We start from the raw sequence: 25660 nt of genomic DNA, 5'->3' as shown, positions 1-25660 counted from the left end.
TTTTCCTTTTTTTTTTTTTTTTTTTTCTCCTGACCTTCCAAATCTAAAATGCTGCTGTATTTCAAAGGACAAGGCATGAGCTGGGGGAGCGACCTAAAATGACATCATTCTACTATACTTTTATGCAATTTTTCTAATATTTCTAACCTTTCTGATCACAGTAAGTTTACGTTTTTGTTGTTTCTGGGTATTTTTATTAAATTTTACATAAAACCATATTATCTTTTTGTGTTCTGTTTGTTCTTATTACGAATACCATTTCATGGTTGCCTGCTTTACTAATTCCCATAGTTGCTGGCTTGTGAAACATAGACAATACCCTCCCAGACAATACCCTTCTGCGTGTAGAGTCTTCAAAACACTTCTATCTGCACAGGTGGATTAAAATGTTGGGGAAAGTCAGACCTTTGTTAAAGACACAAATGTATAATTTGTGGTGGGGTAACTTAATTTTTCCACAGTTGTTGATAATTTCTAGTTTAAGTTTTTAAGGGGCTTTTGGCTAGAGCAGTGAAGAATGCTTGGCAGGATCTGCTTCATAGACTGTGGGTTACTGACAACTGGGCAGGTATTTGTTATTGCTGTATGTAAAATGAGACCCAACATTGAGAAAACACAGAAATAAAAGTATTTTTTCACCTTACCCTGCATTAGTATTTACATTGTGGCAACCTACAGTTCATTTCATATTTTTAACCAGAACTCATGATACTGAACCTCTGTTACACTCCCATATCACCTCTGCTGGCATAGAGTTGGCCCAGCTCCTAATGTCTTGTCTTGCTTTAGGTATCTGAACAACCAAAGAACTCTTGTACAAGTACATGTATTGAACATGTCTTCATGTACAAGTAGCACATGATTGAACTGTCTTCATAGCTGTCTAGGTGTACATTCAACCTGTCTCTTCGCTGAATCTAAACAGTAGGGTACAGATGTAGGCACTGCTGCTACCCCTGCATTGATCTTGGCTGGCTGGTGGCACATAAGTGGGAAAAAATTAAAGGGGAAACAGGGTGTTTTTCAGTATTAGTTGTGAAGCGGAAGCACAGGTAGAACAAAGGCAATGTTATTAATCTATCAGCCTAGGATGAAGGCTAAAATAAGAAAACTATTGATTTTTTACTTTAACATTGTTAGAGTCAGTAATGCATCACTTCCTTATGAGAAATGACCCATCCTTTTCCCTTCCAATCCTGTCACTTTTATAATGAGTTTTTATTAGATAACCTATTTTCTGTTAATCTGATCTCTGTGATATTATAGCCCAGCCTTCTCAACAAGCATCAAACCATCTTCTTGGTAAGAATCTTGTTAAATTATTCATTTCTACTTGAAAAAAACACTTCGCAGTTGAGAAAGAATTGTAAGGGAAGTGATATTTAAAATAGAATTAGGGATATAAAAATGTTTTTTGCAATCCTTGGATAAGTTTTCTTCCTTGTCACACCAACCATTCATCTTAAATCTATGCTTAAATCTTTCTCATTTGGGACTTCATGCTAAAGTCCATTGGTGAGGTAGTAAAAGACATACCTCATAACCAACTGATACGGGATATCAGCAATCTTGAGAGAATATGAAGGAAGCAAGCAAACTTTAGATTCTGGAAGTTTTGAATTAATTATGTGAAAGAATGTGATGCTCTGGTGTGTGCCATACCGGTGTGCACTGGGCTTCAAGTGCAATACAGTATCAACTATTTAAACACTTGTTGCAAGGCAGAAGCATCAGGAATTTCATCCTGAAACATTCCGAAGTTCTTATACTAATTCACAAGTTTGAACTTTTGTACTTTACCCCGTGCTGTCTCTTCTTCACAGTAAGTTCTCCCTGACCATAGAAACACCTCTACGGTAGGCTGTTATCACCAAGAACCTTTGCATTATTTTGAACCTCAGTTTCACAACATCCTAAAAGCTTTAACAAAGTTTCTTATGGAATATGAGAGCTGATTTCCTGTGAAAATGACAAAAATTATTAACTTTATTAGGTTTAATTCTGCCTCTGAGGATTTCATTGGAAAGCAATTCTTTTTCTGTTTGTGTTCTCATCAACAAAATCTCATCACTTCATATTAAAAATAGATGTATTTTTACAGAATAAACCCTTTTACTTGAAGGCCTTAGACTGTAAAGAATAAAAAGTTGATTAACTTGTCTGTGTTATTCACACAGTTCCAGAGACCTTATGCCTTTTTCTTAATTAAAACAACGTGGATAAGGAACTAATCTTTTTCTTTATTGCCAAGTGTGGATACGCACAGATGGACAGCAGGTCCTTTTCACTGTAGAAAAGTTTTTCTCCTTGCAGAAATCATGGGAGACACAGAAGATGGATTCAGGATCTTATTCTCTGGCCAAAGTAAGGTTTGCTCCTAGGAAGAGAATTAATATGCTTTAGCTACCTTTCTGTAAGGTCCTACAGTTTTTTAGCCAAATGTAACCAGGCAAAGGTGATGGTTTTTAGCTGCATGTTATTTACAATCTCTGAATTACTTTGCATCTATTATGATTTTACAGGTTATCTGAAGTTCACTAGTTTTCTCCTTTCTGTGAGGGTGAGAGTTTTATCATTTAATACCTTTGGCTATTTTTGTTCGGTATTGTCAAATATTTTTTGTTTGGTACTGAACCTCCATTTTCTAGTCTTTTTTGGATAGCCATCAGAACTGTGGGAATTATTCTGCTCAAAATAACAGCATTAACAATAGCAGAGGAAAGGACAGCTTCTGAAAGAATGGCATCAGATGGATTTATTTTCAGCCTAGAGCTTTTAAATCATTTTTACTGTTCTCCAAATAATTCTGACATTATATATAAAAATAATCACAAAGCATGCCACATTTTATCAAAGTTACATGATCTTGTTATTATATTAATACACAGTTTTATGGGAGAACACTAAAATAGGATCAGTCACATTAAGTTTTAAAGCTATATTCCATACATTGTCAGTTTTTGAAGAAAAGTAAAAAAGGTTTGTAGCTGATCTTTCACCTATCTACTAAATAGTTTCTTATTGTTAGTTCCAATATAAATGGCAAAAGGTCTGTTTCGTTTTTTTCTTCTAAATTGCACAGATAAACAGATATCAGTTTCAATTGACTATTCATTACACACCGATTACAAGGAATATTTGGAATTGCATATAAACCTACTGCATTCTCTCAGTGCTTATAACTTGGTATTTCATTATTTTAATTCTTTTTATGATCTTTACAAAGCGAATCATACAAATGATGAATTCAGCTTTGATTCATATTCGCTAAGGCATCAAAATCTTCCTCCCTCAAGCTATTGACAGTATGTTTATTCTTTAACAGAGTAGAGATACCAAAACACTGTGAGTAACATGCACAGTTTTCTTTGTACCTCTGCCCTGGGCTCAGGTCTTTTGCTGTTTTAATGTTTTTTTGGTGTTAAAACGATCTCTTTGTCTGATGGGATTCCTGTACTGAAGGATAACAATTAGGCTGGATATTTCAATCCAAATACCATAAGGCTAAAGAATAAGATCAGAAATAGAAATGAAGATTCAATTGTTGATCAAGTGTGCACGTCCTAGGCAATGTTCGTTAATTATTCCAGTAGCATGGTAGGGGTCAGAGGCTCATAGTGGTAAAAAAAAAAGTGTGCCACTTAAATTTAAATCTATATTTGCACACAGTATTAACTCTTATTCCAGGCTTTTCTAGGTTTCTGGCATGTCTTAAGTGTTTTATTGAACTGAGACCATAACTGTGGCATAGGGAATTGCTGATGATGAATTGTCACATTAGCCAGAGGGTGTCAATAGGGCATATTGAAAAGATACAATGTTCTTGGAGTAGATGAGCTAAGGTAGTAAAAGTTTATGAAATAAGGACCTAAAATATTTTGTATAACAGACACAGCTTTGTGCAATTAGAAAGGCCCCAGCCTCTCTGTCCTCACTACTGAGAAGTAAAGAAGGAGCTAAAACTAGTTACAGTTGACCAGCAAATTCTCTATATGGCAGAAATTCTTGTGTATTTGAGCCCTACGCCTCTGACCTTTCTTACCAGATTGATGCAGGAGCAGTCATTCAACATGTTTTTTTTTTCTTCTTCTCTTCTTTACTTTAACAGCAGTGAAGTAACTGTCACTTTACACAATGCCTAAGTGGATTTGATCTTAAGGATCACTCACACCTGAGAGTCAAAGAGAGAAGAGTTCAAGACATGAATGAAGTCATGAATAAACAGCTGTGTAGGAGAACAATCTGTCATGATTTTGAAAGAAAACAGGTTTGTTCGATGTGAACTTTACAAAATGGACATGGTGAATGAAATTAAGGGGAAGTAATCTCCAGCTACAAAGGGCAGTGCAGGCAAAAAGGGTGACCTGTGCACATGGTTGAAGGAGAGGTCAGACTAAGACCGCTAATCTGAAGAGCCCAAGTACACAAGCAAAGTGGGGAAGAATATGATGTCAGCAGATTAGAAAGGTCAAAATAATACATAACTTCAATTCATGGCTGCTTATGCTGCAAGTAACATGGCCACAGATATTCATAGTATGGATTTGTGTGCAGCTCTTCAGAAATGGAGACTTACCTTGAGGCTTGCTCTGTCTCACGAGAAGGTTCATCCTCACACAGCTTTCCAGTGTGGCTCTGAGGTAATATCTTAGGACTGGACTATTATTCATTGCAATGTAATAGGAGAACATTAGCAAAAAAAAGGTCATCTATTACCTCCTGGTTATTAGTATCCACTTATCCCCATAACAAATGAGGATGTCCTCCTCCTTGGCCCTGGATATATCTGGATCAAGAAGATGGTGTCCACCTCAGAGTGTACTTTGAGTATAGTAAGAGGAAAAAAATCAGTGGAGACAACAAAGTGAGAAACACAATCATCTTGTCTTAGAGCATATGCATCATTTCACAATCTCAAAATATTTTAATGTGAACATGTTACGTGAAGTTTACTGAAAATTAATCTTCTTGGCTACTCTGGTCTGCAGGACTGAGGTGTGATTTCTAGCTGCTAGACTGAGGGGAGTGCTGGATCTGGGACACGTGACACTTGTGGGATGTATGGGTGGGCTCTCATTGATGGGGGACCAGGACTGCATAGACAGAAGTGTACCTCTAACCTTCAAGTTGGGTGCAATGTGCCCAGTTGTTTCATGTGTGAGAACCACAGCAGAAAATCATGAGGATTGATAACAACAGATGAGGTGCCAGTGAGCACTTAGCTGTTGGTAGTGTTAGTGGCAATACAAAGACTGAGAAACCCCAGACTAAAAAATGAAATTCTGCTTCCTTTTATTATCCTCTGCAGTTTTCCTGGTTGCATTCAAGGAACGTTGCTCCTTCCTTTCCCCATGTCTTGACCGGCAGGAAGGCAGCTCTCGAGATGCTTGAAGAGATGAACTGGAGCTCAGGTTTGGGTTGTTGGTTTTTTTTTTTTTTCACATTGACCTGTAGGTTATTAAGCCTCTGTTTCCCCTGGCTGCTGCTGTGGGCTCCCAGAGCAGGGTGTGGAGCTGAATGAGAACAGCTTTAGGCACCGCTGTGCAGGGGCTGCAGGGGTTTCCAGGCAGCTTACACGAGGCCAACAGGCAGGATGAGGTCTTGTCTACACATGTTCTTCTACCAGCTCTGCCACTGGAAATTTTCCTGAAAAGAAAAGGGGTTATACACTGCAAACATGTCACGTTTCTTTACTTAAAAGTAAAGATGCAGCTGCTTTGCCGTTCTGTAGTTTTGGCTAGCGCTACCTCTTTCTATATCCCATCTTAACATGGTAAAAAAGGTACGGATGTGCAAAGAAAAGAAGAAATATATAGATTTTGAATAGGAGTTGTTGAAATTAGAAATTTTAAGTAATCGTAGTTGCTTCTACTTCACAGAAATTTATAACTTCTATTTTCAGTTTTTTTCTTATTACTTTTAGAAATTTTGTTTTTCTTTCTTTTTTCCCCCCTCTCTATTTTGTATACCACAAAGCAATAAGCACACTTAGTCTCTTTTTTTTTTGTTTCCTCTCTTTCTCTTTCTTTTTCTTATGAGATAGACGAGAAAATAGAGAAAAGAAATATGAAAAGCAAAAAATCCTGTGAACATCATGCATTCTATTGAACCCAGCAGAAAAAAAAAGGAAAAAAAATCTGAAAAAGTGTCAGTGCTGAGCTTTCACACAATCTTTTTTCTTGAACTAAAAATATACACATAGTCCTACTGTCTCTTCTTTTGGCAAAGCTGAAATTTATGAGAATGTGTTTAGAACCATTGTGTCTCAGGGAAATCTACAAAGTCTTCTTTTCTCAGGGGTGTGTGCACAATTTGTTCCTATTTTTCCAAAAAAACTAGAGAAATCTTAGATCATAAGCTCCATGATTTGGGCCCTGATCTTTTTTATTCAAACAGCATCAATTACTTCAAGTCTTTGAACCTCACAGAGCAACTGAGTAATTTTTTTTTAAACATAAATAGGAAAAAACTGTTTTTAACGTTTCCATTTTCTTGTCCATAAGGCATGTGAAATCAACACATCTGTAGAAATGCAAATAACTCACATGTGAGGACAAGCTGAAATTTAGCCTTCTCAGGCAGATTATATTTATTCATCAGCATTCACATATTGTCTCATCAACACATGTAGGCACTTCTATTTTTGAAAAACCTCATTTATCACTTGTTGAATGTTTGAAGCCAAACTGCTTTTTCTCAAAAAAGTGCTTCTTAGATTGACAGATTCTTATGTTAATTAAAAGAAGAAAAAAAGCCAAAACAAAAATAAACCAAAAAAACACGCCACCCACCTTTCTGTGTCTGCTGTGTAAGGAGCCACATATTTTCTGCATAAAAACTTTAAATATACAATAAAAATGTGGCTTTTAATCAGTTGACTTATGGAGTTAAATTAATTTCTAATTGTGCATTTTTAACTCTTCATAGACTTTTCACTGTCTTTATATTTTGTCTCATATTACAAACAGCATTTGAGGTAGACAATGAAATCAAGATTTATTTTTAATATTGGATTAATCACGGTCAAACTTGCAATAAGTCTCTGCCACAATGGTTAATGACTGGCCTGGCTAGGTTTTATTTTATTCCCTTTCTAACTATGAAGTTGATTGCCATGGTTCAGTTATTGTCATAAGTTGGCTCCAGAATATATTTGTATCCTGGTGCCCTAAAACAACCCTCTTTGGGAAAAAAACTTCTCTTTGTCACATTCAGGGGCATTTTGTAGCAAAGATAATTTCTTCATCCCACACCTTCTCCTTTTGTTTCTTTTGGGCAGTGGGTTGACATACCCAACACCATCTGTCTGAAAATGGACTAGAACCAGCAAAGTAGTACATTTCAGATATTCACATATATATGTGCCATCAGACATTTAAGTTGCATACTTAAATACATTAGAAATTAATATTGAAGGTTTCCTATTTAGGAAAAATTATATGGTTATTCAATATACACATTTCATTTCCTGTTGGTTTTATAATTAGCTGTTTTGTTCCAGAGAATAATTTCCTTTAGGTTTTTTTTTTTTTTTCAGAAGTTCATATATCTTCTTTAATCAGCCAACACACATATTTGTCTTACAGACAAATGCATTATATGTTACATATTTCATCACTGAGTGATTTCCAGAAATTAATTTCCATATCTAGTCTTCATGAATCAGCAGAACACCTCTATAAATCTTCACTCCCTATAAAACATTTTTTAAATAGAGGTGTGTCCTCATTCTAATGTTCTATAATCAGCCTTGTCAGAAACACTGTGGGCCTTTTTTTCTTTAAAATATTAGTGTACTAAAAAATTTAAACCACTGTTTATAAGCACAAGAGGAAGAATCCACACATTATATTTAAAATCATTAAAAGATTGATAAGCATTCATAACTGGAAAATCCTGACAGAAGAATAATTTCTTTGCAACAGCTTGTGTAATTAAGGGATGAATTAATATTGGTAAAAACATTGCTCCTTACTCTCTCTTTCCAGTAATCTGACATGGATCACAGCTTTAAAAAAAACAACCTATATTTCCCTTTCCTGTAATGGCACAGAAAAGTAGGTCAATTATGAAAAATCACAAACCACAGGGCTCAAACTGTTGAACCGAGTACTCAGACACAGGAGTGGGGTGCGGAGGTGTATTTTCTAGCCACCCTTTGCTCTAGCAGTGACTGAAGCAGCAGTAACCACAGGATTGAGCTTCATCAGGAGGCAAATATAGGTTTTCTACAGGTTTGTGGACCTCTGCACAGGGTCAGTAACCCAGAAGAGTTTAGGTAGATGCCTGGAGAAGGACAAAAATTACTTTTTCCAGCAGTGGCAGAGATTTCTCCCTTTGGTCATGCACCCCCAAAGCTTCATTTCAGTCAGATGCATCTGCTTAGCAGCAGCTAATCTGAAACATTTCAATGACGGCTGCTTTATTCTTTATCAGCCCCCAGAAGATAACTTGGTCTCCAGTTCAGTTAATAATCATAGAGTCATAGAATTGTCTAGGTTAGAAGGGACCTTTCAGATCATCTATTACAACCATCAATGTAACACTGACAAAAACCAGCACTATGTCTACCCATCTCTTAAATACTGCCAGGGATGGTGACTCAACCACTTCCCTGGGCAGCCCATTCCAATGATTGATAACCCTTTCAGTGTAAAAATCTTTCCTAATATCCAGTCTAAACTTTCCCTGGTGCAGCTTGAGGCCATTTCCTCTTGTCCTATCACTTGTGACTTGGGAGAAGAGACCGACCCCCACCTCTCTACACCCTCCTTTCAGGAAGTTGTAGAGAGCGATAAGGTCTCCCTTCAACCTCTTCTCCAGGCTAAAGAGTCCCAGCTCCCTCAACCAGTCCTCATAAGACTTGTGTTCCAGACCATTCACCAGCTTTGTGGCCCTTCTCTGGACTCATTCCAGCACCTCAATGTCTTTCTTGTACTGAGGGGCCCAAAACTGGACACAGTATTCGAGGTGGGGCCTCACCATTGCTGAGGGACAATTACTTGTGTAGTCCTACTCACCACACTGTTCCTGATACAGGCCAGGATGCTATTGGCCTTTTTGGCCATCTGGGCACACTACTGGCTTATATTCAGCCAGCAGTCGACCAACACCCCCAAGTCCTTTTCTTCCAGGCAGCTCTTCAGCCACTCTTCACCAAACCTGTAACTCTTGGATTGCTTGAAATGTCTAACATCAGTCTCCTTTACTGGGATTTACACTCTTCTAATGCTTCCTCCTGTTCACCACTGCATGAAGAATAACTGTTTTTCTTTTTTAGAGCTACCTTTAATGTGTTTGCATCTCAGGGAACATGCTATCATATCCCTTTCTCACTATACTTTAATCTGGATTAAATAACTTCTTTCAAGTCTTCCTTATAATTCATGTTTTCTAAACCTCTGATTATTCTATGCCTCTTACCACTTAGGATTTAACACTAAAAACTTTCGAACACTGAAGCTGTGGTCCTAATGTTGAGTAGACTGGAAAGGAGCTAAGAAAGCATGAAAATGTAGGTACAGAAAAACGAACACCTATGAGAGTCATAATTAGCTAATGAAGGTCTATAGATTGTTAGATGGAGTAATTTCAACCGGTTAAATATATTTGATGAGACAGCATTGCTCATCCAGAGGGATGTGAATAGAATCATAAAAGCATCACAAGTGATGGCTCCTGGGGTGGGAGGAACAATGTGAATCTTCCTCGTCTGTGTGAGAAATACATAAAATCCCCACAGATGTAGTCACTACTGATAGAGAAAAAAAAGGTGACGTAGCACTGTAAGATTGAAGAAGGATGCCCAAGTTCACTTCTATCCACAGGGTGGGCATTCTTCATAGCTGACTGAAGAAAGAGTATCCTACATATAGGCACTAAAAGCCTAGCTAAAGTTGTGCTTGAAGAATCACAAACTCAGCCTAAATCTCTTAATAGATTATTTTTAATTATTTTTTTTTTTAAATGCAAGAATGGCTATTTTTGTAAGAGCACGGTATAAAATACAAGCACTAATATTTTTATAATTTATTGTTGCATGTACAAGAAGAACGTATACTCAGAGGTCATTCCCTTCAGCAAAACAGCTATGCCAGTTTGAGAGTCATTGTAAAAACAAGCCTTATTGTTGTTTTCAGCAAGAAATCATGATATCTGTACAAAAGTAGACATGCCTTTAGGTTTCTTCTTGAAGTAAAGTTACTGGCATATGGAATAATAAAAGAAATATTCAGTGGTTTAGGCCAAGACCAACATCAAAAATAGACATTAAATGACAAACAAATTGGAGCAGGCATTTATGTCCAGATGAACCAAACCGTACTTACCTTTGACAGTCAATGCACAAAATTACATCTGGCTGAGAAAATCCCTTTGAGCTGGAAGTAATTGGCAGGTGGAATAGCACTTGGGGGAGCACCAAGTGCTTGCTCCTTTCTTGCTTGTCCTTTGACGTCTACTGTAACTGGAAAGAGTAGCAAGCTTAAATCTCACCTGACCTGGGGGCTTCTATGATAAAATGACTGGATTTTTGGACAAGGAGAGAACAGCAGATGTCATTTACCTCAATTTCAGCAAAACTAAACTGCAATGAACTGCAGTCCTGGAAGTTACACAGGAATTTTTAAAAGAAAAAAAATATGTTAATGAATTTTTAAAATTTCTGCTACGTCAATGGGAGGTTGGGGAGGGAAACAAACCAGAACCCACAGCAATTCAGTGAGGTGGTCTAGGAAACCAAAGGAAATACAAATTATCTCACTTCATCTAACTGAGAAATGTTAATGTGGCTCATGAAATTGTCCTGTATTGCTCATGAGTGGATGGAGTCCTTCTTCCATTTTGCCGTTGTTACTATAATCATATCAGTTACACAAATTCAGTGATGATCTAGAAAAATCTTATTTTATCTGTGTATTTTTTTTATATAAATATATATCGGTGGCAGACCTATTCAGTAATGAATTTATTATATGTTACATATGGGAGAAATTTTACTGATGGAGTCCAACTTTCAGTCCTTCCAGCTACTGTCTAAGAAAAAAGTAAACATCATTTTCATAGGTGTGATGGATACTGACACGTAATTTGCTTTAGTAAGCCTGGAGAGTTTAAACCATGCAACTGATATGAATTCTATAATTTCTTTCAGCTTTAATGAAAGGCTTACACTAATTGTACATGTTGGTTTTGGTGGTGACTAGATACTGTGGTGATAGGTTCTTCAGAAGTGCTGAGAGATAGATAAAGTTAAGATAAACTGATGTATTTCATATTATGAGCAGCTGGATGAGCTCTGAACACCATACCCAAGTGATTAATTTCTGAATGGTGGTGAAAAGAGAGGGGGGGTGCTTAAATAAATCAATGGTGATTTTAATAAACTGGGAGCTTCTTAGTACTAAATCTGTCTGCATCTGATCTGAATTGCAATTACCTGTCAAAAATTCATCCATCATTGCAAGTTCCAGACAAACTTTCTGGCAGCAGATGTTTCAGGAAAGCTATTTCATATGGGAAATATATTGCTTGGTGTACAGCATTCCCAAGAACAAAAAGCAAAGTAGAAAATATTTCATGAGTAACAGCAATAACTTCTATGTCATACCTGAGCCTACTTTATTGGTGAATATAATTTGTAAATGTGAATTTCCAACATAAATCAGTCAACAAAATACTACTCATAATTCAGCTGATCTGAAATACATGTAATAATTAATTCAATATTTGTGTACTTGTGAAAGCAATGGTATTTCTAATAATTTTAAATTCAGCATTATTAAATCCTGACTCTAAGGCTAGAATACTGGTGCCCGCTTTTCAAAAAAAAGGTGGTGTGCCTCCAGCAGCCAGGCTACAGGAAAAGCTTTAAGAGAGAGCCTACAAAAATGTGTCACAGTCCCTCAGCTCTCTACTCGGCAAGTGTGGGGCTGCCTGTGCAATCCATGCCTGTCTGACACAAAACCAAACACTATATGAGGATGAATCTAACTTGGAGAGGACAGTATCATTAATTCAGGCATTCTAATTAGTCTCCAACTATAATCCTAGGAAGTTCTTAAATAATATAAGTTAAAATATATCTACAAATATGTTATAATGTGGAATGTCACAGATGAGAGATCTAAGATTGTTTGTCGATTCTCACAGGCACATTACCTTTTCCTCATGGATATTGTGACCCTTGTGTGTCTGAGATCCACACACCTCTCACAGCCAGGCATACCTCCAGATTCCCTTCTAAACTGGGGCTCGCTCTCCCAACCACTCTCTCATGATGGCTGAGATAACAAATACTGAAGGAAAAAAACCAAAACCCACAACCAAAAATCCAAAACCCAGAAAAAAGTGGGGGGTAGGGGTGAGGGGAATATTTGCCTGACAATTAATATGGGTTCATTGACTTCCTGTCATAGAAGAAAAGACTGAATTTGGACTGTATGAAGGATTTAAATTCAGAATAACTAAACTCTAGTTTTTCATTGACACCTGTTCCACCATTTGATACATGATGGGACCCTTCTCATGTGGCAAGAAGGCAACGTAATGAACATTTCTTTGCAGCCATCAGTGAAATTGTCATATAACACTGCTATTTCTCATCTGAACCTGTACCTTGAAAATGACCTCTGAAGACAGGCTGGACATATGATTAGAAGATTGCTAGCCCAGCCAAATGATATGCCAAAAGCTGTTCTACTGTCATCTCTATCAAAACCCTCCATTCTGTTTGCCAATTATAATAGCAAAATCTATCACTCTCTTCAATTTTCATTATATCAGGAATTTACTTTGCACATTTTCTTCCTCTATGTAGTACTTTAAAATCATATTTCATTAAATGCTGTTTCTAACATAATTGAGAGCAATTCACTTATAAAGTTACTGCTGACAGATGGATCCATTTATATCTTAGACATGATGTGCTGGGCTTCTTATCTTGTCACCTGTGTCTGGTGTTTGAGAATTCATCTTTTGTATTAGTAGTTGGAAAGCCTCAGCTTGATACACTATATCAGGGGTATTAATTTGAGCTCTACTCTCATACTCCTGTATAACTGATGACTGCCAAACATTTGGAGAAACATCTTGGTTTGTCTTTTACTTTCCAATATGTCATTTTCAAAACTCCTCATAGCGAATAAATGCGTAAGTCCTTGTGACCTCTTCCAAACCACATTGAAATTAAAAGCAGGACTCCTGTTGGCTGAAGAAGCTGAGAGTCAACCCACAACTAATAGACTAATAGCTGATTATACCGTGGACGTTAAGTGCTTTCACAATGCAGTCCTGGTTAGAGACGCATCTTGTGACTCCCCCTTTTGGTTAGAGACACATCTTGCAAGTCCCCCTACTTCCATTTTTAGCTCTGTTGTCCCAATTTCTCTCATTTATCAGTGCGTAATGTCACAAGGGTAACATTTTATGTAGAATAATGCTATTAAGGAAATATTTACATATTGCGTGTCCATTTTTTTCCTGTATTTTCTTGTTCTTTATTTGTACAGCATTAGCTTGGAAGGACTGTGACAGGAGATTGAGTCCACTCCAAAGGCTTTACTGTCTCAGCACTGGTTCCAGTTACCATCTGTCCATTCTCCTCTGCCAAAGACACAGAGGAAAACCAAAGTGCAGGAAAGAAATGGTCGGCCGCATATAACAGTGTAATACACGGGTGTTTGAAGCTGGCACTGCACGCTAAACACAGTAGAAAGTCCATTTCCAGATAGTAAACGAGAGGTAATAAGTAGGGAGTAAATAATAATGAACCTTGAAAGTAAAGATAAATAATCTAATGCAGTAGAGAAGCTGGAGCCAGGACAGGGAAAAATGGCATGGAAACGTGAATGGCGTGAAAAATGATCATGGCAGGAAACTTCATAATGAGCAGAGGGAAAGATGATTTATATCAAGTCCTGGGCACAGCAAGAACTATGAGTAAAGGCTGCAAGTCTAAAAGAAATCCTTTCCTCTCTTTATGTTTATGAAAAACTGTGTTTTAGGAATATCAGAAGGAAAACTAACTCCCAGCCTTAGAGGAGCAAGAGCTTCAGGCTGAAGATGCCATTCAGGTTGTGTGTATCCCAGTGGAGCACTGCATCATCGGTGCCACAGGGTCGTGGGTTGGAACATGATTTCCTGGGCCAATGGATCCACCGGTCGACGTTACAGCGTCATGGGAGAGACAAAGGCAACTGCTCCGAAGCAAAATGTTAAGACCTAGATTTGTGTGCAACAAGTCAACGTTATCTTGTCCTGGTGGGTTATTTACCCCCTTGTGCTAATGGTAAGTCTGTGATCCTGTCACGTTTAGCTATCTGCTGGATCTGTGTTTCTCTGGGTGCTTTGATGGAGTCTTGTGAGATGACTGGATTCGTTATTTTAGAAGTTGCCAGGGCTTACCCTGGAGAGGGCAAGGCGCCAGCACCAGCCAATGTCTAGCTCCTTGATTAGAAACAAATTGTTTGAAGCTGGAATTCTTCCCAATTGGTGTTTTTAATTTAATTTTCCTGTGGAAACATTATTGAAAAAGCTGTTACAGTTACTTTGATCGTGCATTCCTGCAGCTTTAAAAATTAGATTTTTTCTAAGTACAGACTGCATATGTTTCAGGCCTATATACATAATATATTTTAACATTTCTGAGGCATCTGTGACCTCAGCACAGAAATCTCATGAGAGGGAATGTCAGAAGCCAACTAGAAGAAGGACAGAAGGTCTAAAGCTTAAAACAGGCTCATTAAAATATACTTTTTTAAGTTTAACAAAACCCACCCCTTGATCCAGTTTCCTGAAAGCAGTGATCAAATATTTTGGGGGCCAGTTTCTTTCTTATTAATAATTTTTTATTAAGAAGGATGGAAAACGTCTAATGTGATAATTATGAAGGTATGCAGAGTCTTTTTTATTATGACTATGAACGTTTATTTGTGGGTTAAAATTACCTTTAAACAACAAAGTCCTCTAGTCTTGAATATATATGCCTAGTTCTTCTAGCTTTTACTTCATATGTGTCTACTGTAGTGAAATAGCTCCTTTAGGTGGATCAAACTAATATAATCAAAATATCATAGACCCAATACTGTGTGACCAGATTTTTGCCATTTTTCATTGTATACTGTAAGCTTTCTTTCATTAAGCAGAAGAAATGTGGTACTTCAGTCATTCAGAGGACTTGCAACCATAGCACCTCTTTAAACTATCCATTGATATCTACAGAAAACATTTAATTTAGTTCTTCTCACAATGAAAAGATAAAATTCTCAGCTTGCGTTACACTAGCCTTCAAGTCTTAAAGATAAGTAATATTCCCTGCAGGTTTATGTTAGGGATTAAGTGTCTTCCTTCATAACAACTCTGGACATAAATTAAATTAAAAGAGGCACTACCCTTAGCTCTTTTTATGGGTCTTCATTTCAGACTATAATTTTTATATAGCACTTTTGTTTCATCTACCCAGCACTAGGCCACACTGGTGGGGCTTAAGTATGTTTGAGGATAAAATGTAAAGTTTTCAGAAAAGGTTTTTACTTGCCCTTCCCCTTGTCTTAATATGAAGATGAACTTTTTTCTCAACAATCTCAGAATTTTGAGGTTGATCAACTATATTGCATATGAACTTGACTGCTTTGCAGCTCAACTTGAAGTTCTTAGCTCTCCATAGGATATCTATCACATATTCTTTGATGACACATCTAATGCATAATGACCAGTGTGTTATTGATGTATGCAAAACTCAATAAACGACTCTTGTAATGCAGAATCTTCTCCTTTTACCTTTGGAAAATCCTTTCAAAGCACCACATGACTCATTGTTATGAAAATGTCTCTGATCTACAACATAACGCTGTCTTTACTGGGTTTCAGTGCCAAATAACCTGTGGTCATTGCAAGATATTCTACATCAATAATGTCTGAAATAGATTAATTAAGTTTCTATTCTACATGCAACATAGAAATGCCTATTTCTAAGCTTAGAGCTCTGAAAATCATGTTAAAATATTCCGATTTTTCCTATCACCGTGTGGTCTTTCCAGATCTCCAAATTTTATCAGTAGTCAACCAAAGAGGAAAGGAAGGCACTTAGTGAAGCAAGGAAATGTTTCCTTCTGTACTACTTAAATAGAGCAGACAGCATTTTTGTGTTTCCATATGTGATATTTTTACCCTTATATTCTTGAGACTTCTTCAAATATTGAGAAGGTTAAGAATTGCTTCCAAATTTTTCATTCCAAGATGGCTTAGACTTGTCTATTTTTTTTTTTCTCTTTTTTTTTTTCTCTCCTGGCTTTCTTTGGTTTTGGGTGTTTTGTTTGAATTATCCCTGTTTTGCTTCACATTATGACTAAGTAGGCTTTTAATATTAACACCTGAGCACAAAAATCAAAATCAAGAAAATGTTCCACTTGACTTAAAGCATTATGCCAGACTGTTGAAACAGTCAGGGATACCTCAGCTGTAGAAATTAGGTCCTGATAATTGTGCATCCTATGAAAGATTTCAAAACTAATTGTGTTTCTTCTCAGTTAGGGCAGTGTAGTGTTTGACACTGCCTGTTTCATTGAGCTTAAGCTGCTCTTATGGAACATGAGTCATAAAGAAAAGAGTACAGCAGCTAAAAAAAACAGTAAAAAAAAAAAAAAAGAAATAAGAAAAACTTTGTGTGATTTAGCAGCCTACTTTGAAGCAGAAAATAGAATACTGGTTAGTTTTATGGCAGATGAAGAGAGTTGGTTTCTTGGTCTTTGAATATATATATATAACTCTGAGGTAGCATAGCAAGGTAATAACTAGCCCTGACTGTAGAAAAGAATATTTGTATGGTATATTTTCCTGGATTTTTAAAATCGAAACTGTGTCACTTTTGCTGGAAGATTTTTCCTTATCTAGCCTGCAACCTGTCCTTTCGCTTTCACTATTTCAAGTCCACAGGCAAAAACCAGAAACACTGGGTCTCCCTCACTGCTAGGAGGGATTTACACAAGTAGAAAGGGAAAGGACACTGATTCTTGTTCTTTTTCCACAGTTGCAGCAGTCATCGGTGCACATGCCTGAAGTTTCTGCTGGAGTAAGACGTTAATTCCCTTCCTTTGTCAGGCAAAGCTGGAGTGATGGACTTTCGCCTAAAACAGATTAAAGTTTTGAGCCGCTTCCCCTCCAAATAAAACCTTGATCCAGAGGAACTGTGGGCAGATTTATCTGCGGGAAAAGGGCAGCGAGAAACAGTAGGGGTTGGCACAGTCTTCAGCAGACCTACTTGCTGGCAAAATGTACATCTGGTTACTCTTGTTAAATGCCTTGTTGCCCAGCAGAATATGGGAACAACCTCCTGCTACTCCTCTTTGATGTCAAAGTATATTCCTGATAGCAGTGTGGGTTTGGTTTTTTCTGTCTGCATAAAGTAGCAGGCAAAGGTGATCTCAGAATGAGGTATTTCCTTCTCCTCCTACTTATCCTTAAAGATTTTTCAATGAGAGCATACGAAGAGAGAACAGAAGGACTGAATAAGTGTAAAGATCAGTTTGGCACATCTGGAAAAAGCGCCTGTGGGTTTCTTTCCTTAAATGTTGCAAACAGGTGGTAACTGCAGCTGTCTGAAAAAATACTTCTTATTACCATGAAGAATTTTTATTATTTTGTTTTTTAAAAACAGCCCCAAAGTGAGATTTTTCAATTTTGAGGTGGTTCTGATTTGCAACAAATGCCATTTAAAGGGGGAGAAACAGACACTATAAAAAAGGATTAAAAAACCATGGAAACACAATTTTCTAAAAAAAAACAGACCTAAGATGGGAGACTCCTGCCATACCCTGACAGATACGGTCTTCTAGCAATAATTTCCAACATCTACACTGGTTGATATGCCAGAGGAATTAAAAGTTTTCCCAGCTAATGAGATTTTCATGCTTTATTTCAAGGTCACAGTAAATTAAATACACACAAGTTTAATGGGAGGAACAGGGGACTGTCACCTGTCGCCCTGCAGGTGGTGGCCTGTCTTGGGGCTGGAGCTGTGTGAGGATCTCTGATCTGTACTCACAACCATGAACTGTGGATTAATATTGAAATAACTCTTAAAATTCCTACAGCAGTGCACCCATATGGAGATAAATGACTTCAAATGCACCTTTAAGCAATTGTGGAAATTTCTAAGCTAAGAACTTATTCATATGAAATTGTGATAAAGCTCTGAACACAAACTGAAATTTGAAAACTGTAGCTTTTGGCTGCCTTTCAAGAAAGGCATATTATTTTCACTCTGCACTTACTAATCCAGAATGAAAATATAAGTGAGATCGAAGGGTAACTGCTATGTGCCATGTTGCATTGATTGTGGGTGTTATTTTACATAGTTTTGGGAATGCACAAGTTGCCTCAATCTTTTCATGATTTTATTTATAAAAATCTGGCACAATAAGGTGGCTGTGGGTAGATACTAAGCCTAATGCGTGAGACAACTGTTTATCTTGTACTTGCAACAAAACAAGCTGGAATAGCAAGACTGTTACGTGTAAATGGTGCCCTCATATAGGTTTACCATGTCTCTGTCAATGTTGTCTTCATTCCCTCTCCCTTTGTTGTCTGACTTTTATGATTCAGTTTTAAATTTGCCAACGTGAAGTCTTTACTTTTCTGCTTGTCTGAAAAGCACCTTGAAAACCTACAGGGATAATTGCATAACATTAGTGATTAATGCTTAATCAGTTGTAGTTCTTGACCTTAGTATTGACTCTTTTGGGTTGTGCACATACCAGCTGTGAAGATGGCATTAAAAATTATTTCCTCGTAGACTTCAGTGCGTGTCACACAAGATGTCTGTAAAGGAGCACCACGTGGGTATGTTTTTTTTTGAACTACAGATGCAGTCATTCATTTAGCACTATAAATATTCTTTTCTGGAATCTTTCAATTGTCAATGTCCCTTGCTCCTTTCTATAGAAATGTGTATCACAGAAAGATCGAGTGGATTAATTCAGTGTGCCCACTGTCCTCCAGTGATTTTTCCCTCAGTGCCCATGATGCTGGGACTCACAGCCATGTCTGAGTGCTGTGGTGCACTTGCCAATGTTGGCAATATCCGTGCTTCCCCACCAGCAGTCCGGTTGCACGGCTGCTCTCCTCTCTCTCCTCTGGAGCCTCCACTTCCTTTTCCTGCTCTTCATTTTCTATTCTGTAACACAAATGTGGAAATCACGTGAAGAAAACAAATCTACTGATTTTAGATTTCATTCAGTGAGGCTTATAAGCAGTCTTGGTTTTGTTTTAAGAATTAAGCCTTTCTGTAATCCTACCTCTTCCTCCATAAATTTCACTCCTCAGTTCACGCAAAAATTTGTAGGAATTTTTCTGGGTCCCTAACAGGGCATTCTGTAGTCCTGAGGGCAGAGCAACCCAACTCCACATAGCTCCACATGGGTGGACCTTTTTCTACCTGTCGGTTTCTACCTACAGGTCCACTGTGTCCACTCTATAAATGAGGCAAGCTTTTAAGGATGGAGGATAAGCTCCTTTCAAACCACTATCTTTGTTCTAGTTAAGAAAGAAAAGTTTGTTTTAATTAACTGCTCTACCTCAAATAAACAACAGCTAAAAAAAGAAAATAGAGTTAGCAGTTAAAATTAAACACTAGACAAAATAAGTGCACATACGTACTTCATGGAAATCAACAGTTTTCATATTCCTATTCTATGAAAGCGAGTTTTCATCCATTGAGCTTCTTGGGCTAATGATAATGACTTAAGCTTGCTTGCTTTTTCTTCAAATAAGCAAGCAAAAAAAACACTCCCTTTAATGCCAGTTCAAATTAATGAAATTCTGGGGGAAAAGAAACAGACAAACAAACAAGGAAGTGTTTTATATTTGGGTTTATCTTTTCATTTTGTGGCAGATGGATTTGGTTTTTTTAACACCCACCTTTTGAAATCAGTATGTTATTTTGTCATTTCTTTGTAAAAGAGTAACACTGCTAAATCTTTATCATATTGATCCTTTTACAAGTTTTCGTCTGGGGTCCAAGATAATATACAGCATTGTTATTGCATTATTATTTTTCATTTGTATCCTATTGATTTGCTGCCAGTAACTTACAGGTCAATTTACAAAAAGATGGGGTATGATTTATTTTTCTTCTAAAAGATTATGCCACAATGGGAATGCTTTTATAAGGCTGTCAGATCGTTAGGTTTGTTTTTTCTTCTCTCAGGAGTGCAACACATTCATAGATTAGTGGCACAGTTCCACCTGGATTTACACCCAGAGTATCCATGACTTTCATATAATTCATCTCAATAAGTGGCTATACACAAGCCTACACTTAAATTGGAATTTTACTCCCAGGGAATGATTCTTTTCTCACTTCTCCCTGTATAACTCAGAAATAATATAAAGCCAGTGGAGTTACACTGGTGGGAAGGAAGACTTTATATGTCTAATCACAACAAGCTACCAAGGTTTAACTAAAAATATACATGAAAAGTTATTTTTGGCACTGGCCAGGCCAGTGTTGGCACTGACAAAGTGTGTCCTTTCTGCCTGGTTAGTAGGGCCTTGCCCAGCCCCAAGGAGCTGCAATACCTTTCCCTGATGTGGGACCATCAGTTAGCCCAGTTCAGAGCCCATGGGCATTACAGCCCTTTGAGCCTGACCTGCCACTGGAGTAGGGCTGGAGAGTTCCTGCCCACTGGTTGTCCCTTCGTATCTGTACCAGAAAGGGTACCATCAGGCCACATATATGTAATTTTTCTGTATTTTCACCCAAATCCCTCTGAGGGATGTATTGAGGACTCCAAGGTTAGAAAACCCTGCCATAGTTATTAAGTTTACCACCAAGTAGTAGTAGTCCAGTTACTACCAACTTAGAAGGCCCAGTCTTGAAAGAAAATAAGAAAGCTTACCCAGATTTTCCTTATTATTTACCATCATTAGAATTTAGCTACTAGGAAAACAAAGATTATAACAGTATGTAAAATTGCACAAGTACACATATTCTTTTTTATTCCTTAAGTATAAAACTCCTGCTACATAATGTTAGTTTTTTAATTAGTCAATGCAAAATTTGTTAAATGCTGTAGGCTGATGGATATATACACCCGGATGTGTACTATTACTTTTCTCTGGAACACAACCAGGTAAATCCAACACAGAGTGAGGGACCTCCACTTTATGGTCTGTCTACAGTGTATTGAATTTCCCTGGCATCCTTTCAACAGAAGCAATTTTGACAAGAGAACTTTTTATAGCACAGAATACCTTTTTCTGCCAGTGAAAATTTTCATTTTTGTAATTGATCTAATGTTTCATACCGGTTCATGATGCAGAATTGGGTGTTGAAATTAAACCACAGCCTTACCAACAGAAGGTCACTTGAATAACCTTCCCAGTTTGGGAAGTTTTATTCTAAATTACAGATCATTCACTGACCCCAAAAGCAAGAAATGATCCAAATGAATTTCTCATTCATAATGTGTCCCACGACAAGAAAATAATCAAGTAGCTGAAGGTGATCCCCATATGTTGTAGGAATACTTCAAAAAACATTGTAGTTTGTTTTCTTCTCTTGTTCTGTTTCACATTTTGACACCATTGGGATACAACTGCATGATAGGAGAGACCTCAAATGAGATTTCCTGCTTAAAATGGAGGTGTAAAGTAATAAAATGTGCTGTGTCTAGCTGTTAAATGCAGGAGTTGCACAACAGTTCATATATATATATATATGCAGCTACATATTTTTGTATGATAAATATTTTGGTATGATTTTATGTTAATATTTGAGGAAGAAATGGCCATATTGCAATAAATTGTCTTAAATTGTTATTGAATGATATAGTTCTATTTAAAGACACGGGAAAAAAAAACCCACAATATTTTTTCTTCTTGAAAATAATTAAAAAATTAATGACTGTTTCAGTTGAGCTCAGATTATTATTTTTTAAATTGAAAAGAGACTTCATTGAGAATGCTAAATCCTTTAATTTATTACTAAGAAATCTTGATTTTTGCACATATTTTCATATGAACAAGTCTCTGAATATTAGATTGAAAACAGCTAAGTTCTAGTTTAAAAATTTGTCCTCCTTTATAAGAATCAAAGATATTTCAAAATAATCAAAATCTACTGTTTCTGTAGAGCTCAGTCAACTTCATTATCTTTTTTTTCTGATAGTTTAACACAGAGGTTTTTGTTCTGTTTTAATGTTAAATATTGTATTATAAATCAAATTAACAATTTTCCACCAAACCTGACTTCTACTTTATTTCAGAGTCCTGCAAAGGAGATCCTTCTATGTGTCAATAATTTGTGAAAACAAAGAATTTAATACTTTCCTTATTTCAGTTATACCTTGCAAGAGTGGGAGATGTAGCAAGAGTTTCTAATTTTCAGTTCTCAGACATTTAGAAAAGATCCCAAGCACTTTTTACAGTGGTGAGCTATAGATATTTATTTCATGATTCAGATGTAGAAATTGATTGAGACATTCTGACTGCTATGGTAAACTTCAGCCAACTCTTAGAAGTTGGGATATTTGAAAAGAATCAATGAGCAGTATGTTGAATTGAACTTATTGCTGATATACTACCTGAGATCTATGAGGAAATACATGCCAAAAAAAAAATCAACACTTCTAATTTTCTCTTTTAGATCTGGTAACTTAAATCGTATTTATAATGAACCTTACTTCACTCTTTGATTGTGAAAAAACAAAAACTTAACAAAATACAAGTTTATCTCAAAAGATTGTTCATGGGAGATAAATAATTAATTGCATCAATTAATTTTTTTTCAGCAATGAAATACAGTCCCCGAATTAAGATGTGGCTCATCATAGATATTAAACTCTTCTTCTGAAAGTTCTCTATTTAGTGCACTTTTTATAGCTTGTTATAGCCTTAGTCCTGGACAATGTCAAATGGGTCAGCTACCGTCAAGATAGAGTGCATCCTTCCACAACCAGTAGGTCTCTGAAGGGTTACTGATGCACCGTCTGTTGACTTGGCTCTTAGAATGTGAATAATTCATGGCAAGATCCCAAATGATGAATAAAGGTTCAAATCTGTGTTGGGGATAAACATATTTATCTCGCTTTAATGCAATTACTTAATGTTATTACCCAATAATAAGGTGGGTCTTTTGGAAATTTTTGTATGTAAAGCCATCCTTACTTTTTGCTAAGTTATGACAGTACATTACAGTGCTTTGGCAAAATAAACCTCAAACACTTTTTTACAGTGCTATTTCAGAAGAACTGCCCAAGCAAATCAAGTTATCAGTCTGCACATCAGAGTTTAATCATCCAAGTTTCACTCTTGCATGCAGAAGCCAACACAATAGTAATTCATATTACTCTAATTTAAGTTCAGATGGTGTTGCAGAACCAGCAAAATGTTTAGATCTCTGGTTTCTGATGTGAGGACTTATCAGCTCAGATGTTTAAAGGGCACTCGGTGGCTAACCTTTGTCAATGACATAACGGTTTATTGCGTAGAGCTATTGTGTTGATTTTGTGGAGAGAGAGGTAACATTGCACAATCAATGGTCCCTTAACTGTCAATCAAAATTTAACTAATTCCCATGCACCATGGGTAAAACATATATCTATATGCTGGTTTTGTGTTTTAGAGAAACCAAAATTTCATGCTAGATCAAATCATGTAGATTTAATGTCAACAGCCATAGAACTTGGAAACTCAATTACTGGATTATGCTGAACCATTCTAATTCTTCATAAATCTTTTATATGTATTTTGATATCATTAAAGAATTTCTATAATGATAAATTGTTGTGTGTTTTAAAAAAGGGACTCAATATTAATCTTTTTAATAAAATCTCTATTAGGAAGCAAGCACTTCCTTAAAATGAAAATTCATTGTCACAATCTAGAAGTGGCTGAAGTGATGAATAGATGCATTAGAGTGGGGAGAGGACATCCTACCACGATCATAAAAGCAACTTCTGAATGTTTGGTTGTATTTCTGTTCATATAGAAAATCTGTCATTCAGCAACATCAGGATATTTGTAGCTAGGGCGTTCTCACACTATACAATTCCATAGCGTAGCACAGCTGTCTTAACAAATAACTCTCCCTTATTATTTTATATTTCCAATTTTTTTTTTTCATATTGATCTGGAATATATTTACAAAATCCATGCGTACACGAAGTTCATATTGTTAGTTTTCTTGTGGTTTGTTTTTATTTTTCCTTAGAAAAATATAAACTGTGTCAAAAGGCTACTTAATGTTTACAATGAAAGGGGAAAACCAGGTGTCCTGATAGCTTCTTGCCTTGATGAAAATCCATTAAAGACAGAAGAATTTCTGCAGAATTCAATGGCGTGGCCATGTAGGATGTTTCTGGAAAACAGCTGAAACTTTAACTGATGATTTTTTCACTCAGACTCTTCTATACATATCTCTAGTCCAGCAGTGAGAGAAGAGCAGTGATTTGTACAGTTTCTCTTTTCTGTCGTTATTAACCAAATTGTAAGTTTTTTGTCAGGAAAAATATTTTTTAAAGAAATTAATAGAAAGAACAACTTTAATTTTGTTGTTTATGAAGTAAAAATGGGGATGACAGTCTTATTCCACTCTCTGTGGTGCATAATCTGTGATTCAGAAGTACGACCTAGTCCATTCCAGTCTCCCATGTTTTCTGTTTGGGATCGTTTTCTCTTTTTTGTGTTCTGAAACTATTGAAATGTCACAGGAGTGAATCTAGTTACTGCGTTTTTCAGTTGTGGGGTTTGGTTTTTTTTCTATTTAGTAATACTTCAGAAACCCATTTTCCAGGGACTCTTAATTAGTTCTCTGAAAATTAGGCACACAGGCACCATAACTACCTCCCTTTCCCGCATGATATCCATCAGCATTATTAGATGACTCTAATAATGCTGGAAATCCTGTTGAGATTTAACAAGTGGCCATATGCTACTCTCAATTAGAAGAAAAGCAGAAGGGAGCAAAACACACCTGAAAACTTGTCAAATGTGGGCAGAGCTGAGAGCTTACTACATTCCCCCTTTTGTATTCCATATCCCCGGGAGATCTTTTTGCAAGGGGAGAACTCATTAGCAGCAAGCAACGAAGTGGCAATACTCCATGAAAAGTTGGGATTCAGGCATATTTTCCATTATGAAGGTATTTCTTACCGGCAGGCAGGCTATTAGTAATTCCCATTTGCTCCCTCCAAATCTCCCCGGGCCCAGAACAGAAAAAGTCCATTTAGCCCATGGTGTGAATTTGTGCTGGGAAAGAGAAGGTGCGGCGATGCACAGGTCATTCGCCTCCTCTGTGCCGGTTCACTCTCAGCGTGCTCTGTGAGAAGGAACCCTTCGGCCCCTGAAGGGCCAGAGAACTGATGAAATGCTGAGAAATAATATTTTTAAAAGATACAGATTTTAATGTGGCACCCCTCCTGTGTTCATGTGTTTGCAATTTGTATGTATGTAATTTTTCTTGAATTCTTAAGCTATTTCTTAATTTTTCTTCTTTGATTTCAGGTTTCTATGTTTCTGTAAGTAAATATGCATTTAACTCAATATATAGTTAATTATAGGGTATTTGGTGTCATAAAATAATTTTGTATTCTTTTGCCCATTACAAAGAATTTGTCTTGGCCTTTGAAATGGAGAAATCTGTAGGATGGAGGGAAAGCACCTT

At 36.8% G+C, this 25660-nt stretch overlaps 1 long non-coding RNA gene across 1 annotated transcript in view; it reads left to right on the top strand.

Moving 5' to 3' along the window:
- Positions 1 to 17380, top strand: part of LOC106892590 — a 19149-nt gene extending 1769 nt beyond the window's left edge. Inside the window, exons 2-5 of the long non-coding RNA XR_001412889.1 lie at positions 4109 to 4267; positions 5309 to 5411; positions 14004 to 14287; positions 17027 to 17380. This is a non-coding gene — a long non-coding RNA (uncharacterized LOC106892590). The remainder of the gene's footprint in view (positions 1 to 4108; positions 4268 to 5308; positions 5412 to 14003; positions 14288 to 17026) is intronic.
- The last annotated feature ends 8280 nt before the right edge of the window (positions 17381 to 25660 follow it).

The sequence above is a fragment of the Calidris pugnax genome, unplaced genomic scaffold (assembly GCF_001431845.1).
Source record: "Calidris pugnax isolate Ruff unplaced genomic scaffold, ASM143184v1 scaffold42, whole genome shotgun sequence".
NCBI classification, from domain to species: domain Eukaryota; kingdom Metazoa; phylum Chordata; class Aves; order Charadriiformes; family Scolopacidae; genus Calidris; species Calidris pugnax.
Note: the sequence above shows the minus strand (reverse complement) of the source record. Positions and strands in the feature narration are given on the sequence as shown.